Source organism: Austrofundulus limnaeus, unplaced genomic scaffold (assembly GCF_001266775.1).
Source record: "Austrofundulus limnaeus strain Quisiro unplaced genomic scaffold, Austrofundulus_limnaeus-1.0 Scaffold203, whole genome shotgun sequence".
NCBI classification, from domain to species: domain Eukaryota; kingdom Metazoa; phylum Chordata; class Actinopteri; order Cyprinodontiformes; family Rivulidae; genus Austrofundulus; species Austrofundulus limnaeus.
In genome coordinates this window covers 874,450-877,531 of record NW_013952605.1, presented here as the reverse complement: position 1 = coordinate 877,531, position 3,082 = coordinate 874,450, and the positions used below count along the sequence as shown (strand labels likewise).

The 3,082-nt window shown below is 38.9% G+C and overlaps 1 protein-coding gene across 1 annotated transcript in view; it reads right to left on the bottom strand.

The window, feature by feature from the left end:
- mpp7a (MAGUK p55 scaffold protein 7a) overlaps nt 1–959 on the bottom strand; it is a gene marked incomplete at its 3' end in the record, with an annotated part of 62,813 nt that extends 61,854 nt beyond the window's left edge. Inside the window, 1 exon segment of the mRNA XM_014018830.1 lies at nt 628–959.
- Between the last annotated feature and the right edge of the window lie 2,123 nt (nt 960–3,082).

Here is a 3,082-nt window from a genome sequence, read left to right as displayed (position 1 = left end):
GATAGATAGATAGAGTTTCACAAGAAACTTGTCCACTGCTGAGTTTTTCCACAGGTGGCAGCTCTGTCAGTGGTTTGTTGCTGTCAGCCGGTGACAAGCTCCGTGTCGACACATGTGACTTTACAGGTTACAAACAAACAAACAAAAAGGTCCTGTTGTCCTTTTGACCACACTAGACTTCCTGCTTCGTAGGAACTGCGTGTCCTGGGTGTGTTGTGTGCAAGCTGTGTTGGACACAAACTGAAGCTACATTCACTTTCCCTACCAAAAAAAAAGGCACATCACAAAACGTCCTATAAATGATTTCAATCAAGCACTGAGGTCGACGTTATGGCGAGTTTCGTGCACCCATATTTAAGGAAATGTAWTTTTTGCTTAAACATCTCAAAAGGACCAATATTAAGCATTCGGAGTTGGTCACATCGCTTACAGACAATAGTTCGCCTCAGGTCACCTCACACAAACCAAGTCTGGATAAAATTACTCTGGCTGCAAAACATCGGGGAGCTTCGGCTACTTTTATTTTGAAAATCCACAATGCAACTCCCATTTGCTTTCATAGTTTTGACCCCAGTTTTTTACGAGTTAAAATAATGCAATTGTAAAAGTGTATAGTAGTGTACTCACTTTCTGTCGGAGATGAGCAGAGCAGTTTCTCTGGGTCACGGCGTGACTGTARTACTCCCACAATTCGGTCGAAAACAAAAAAAACTTTCCCTTTGTTGCATTCTCCGCCAGCAATTTTCGCTCAGTTACTGTGTTTCCATTTTAGCGGCTGCGAGTTTTGAGCAAAAAAATCTTACAAGAATAAAATGTTAACGCCTCGATGGTACTACTCTTCGAGGTGTGTTTTTACTACTGACTTGGAAGCGGTTTGTATTTTTAGAGCCAATAGCTTCTGGACAAGTCTTTACTCACAGCTGCTCTGGGATCTGCACCGTGCCCGGTGTTCTTCACAGGAACCACCCAAGTCGCCCGTTCATTGGTCAGGATTAAATTAGGGCGTTGTCAATGATATGCTCTCCCTGTCGATTGGCTAGATTTGTTGTCAATCATCATCCCTTCCTGAGAAAACAACAGTACCGTTTGAAGATGAAAGCTTTACTGGAAACAGCGTTCACAAGCAAGATGTAAACAYAAGTGAGTTGTTCATTTAAAGTGTCAGACGGTTCACTTTTTTAAGTGATAAGAGGTCAACTTTATGAATATATGAGTAGAATGTTGTGCATTTCTTTAACTCTTTTTGTGCCTTTTTTAAATAGTAATATTGAAATACTTTATGTAGTAATATTTGCTAAAAGTTCAGTAACTTCACACATATAAAAGTTCCAAAACAAATGTCAACAATTTGTATTGTTTATAATCAACTTGTGTGTGCATAGTCTGCTGAAAATGTAATGCTATAAATAGCTTTTTTGTCATTTTTAAATTACAAATGCGTGTRTATATATTTAAAAGTAAATGTTTTTATATATTAATTGTGATGCAATTAATTATGCATCTAAGTTTAGCACGGAGGTTGTATGGTAAAGTGTTAAAATATCGCCCCCTACCAGTCAAATTACTATAAAAAGCAACAAGTAGTTAATATTTCATTAAAAACAAATGGTTAACTCGGTCACTTTTACAGATATTGACCTAAATTTTAAAGTGGTATTCGCTGAAACTGATTCTTAACATACAAGATTGTGTAAAATCTTAGTTTGAAAATTTCCTATAGACTTTTTGTGGTCAAGAAAACATCTCATGAACCATTGCGCAAAGCTTGACAAAACTTTCAAAAAATACTAATTGTACATGCGTCTAAACCTGATTACCTTTTGGAACTAATCCGAATCAATATGGTCRCCATCGCCAACTTGGAAAACACAAAACTGGTAATAATTCAGTCATGTTTTTACAGATACTGGGCCCAAATGTGGTGTGATAGTAGCTGAGGATCATTCACAACACACCATCTTCTAATCCTGACGTGCAACATCACATAAGAATGCCGTGGACGTTATCTTGAGCAAAAAAACAGATACAAGTCTGTAACATCTCATCATAAATCTTAGTCTAAAACTCTGGCAAGAAAGAAGCAGCCAATACRCAAAGATATGAGCAAATTTAAATAATTTCATCTGATTCTCCAAAGAAAAGGAGACAAGAAGGAGTGTCTGCTTATGTGAAAAAGTTTCAGCAATGTGTCAACAGTACTTTCATTTGTGGGTTGTTGTGTCCACTTTAAAGTGAGTTGTGTTAGAAAATGCTGAGCCATGGCTTCTTTTGTCCTCAGCCTGGGACACAATGAGAGATGTATTGTGTGTTAACAATCGGGGCCCAACTGAGGCCCAGCAGCCCTGCAACACTCCTCTGACAGACATCCATTCATTCTGAACCAGCTCATTATAAACTCTACAGGGACAAAGGTCTCTGGAAACACCTGGTGATTGTTGAACTCAGGTGTTTCAGTCAGGCTGTGAGCTGTAGGACTATTATCTCCTTTGAAAGGTAATCTTAGTGTATCGTCATGTTGAGACGTTCTGAATGTTTTTTGCAACAACACTTTGAGTTAGGCCACTCTATGTTCCAACGTACCTGTGCCGCAGAGTACAAAGCAAGGACCGTAAAGACACGGCTTGACTTTATAAATGCTCTGCAGAATGAACGGTGCCAGAAACACTGTGGAAAGCATGCAAAAGTGTAGCATTGTACTGATGCAGGTACAACTCTTTCTATTTTGTCGTCATCCATTATCTTTACCCAATTCTTCCTTTCTGATCCCCATGTCCAGAAGTCCCTGTGTGAGAGGCGGGCTACAGGTCGCAGGTCCATCACAGGGCCACAGACAAACCAAACAGCCATTCATATTGTCCTGATGCATCTCAGTAATCTAGGTAAAAAATCAAAAAGAAAAAAATTGCATAGGTCTTCTGGACAGGTTCTTCTCTAATGAAATGTTTCATTAGAGAATAACCCGTCCAGAAGACCTATACAATTTTTTTTTTTTCTTTTTGATTTTTTACCTAGATTACTGAGATGCATCAGGACAATATGAATGGCTGTTTGGTTTGTCTGTGGCCCTGTGATGGACCTGCGA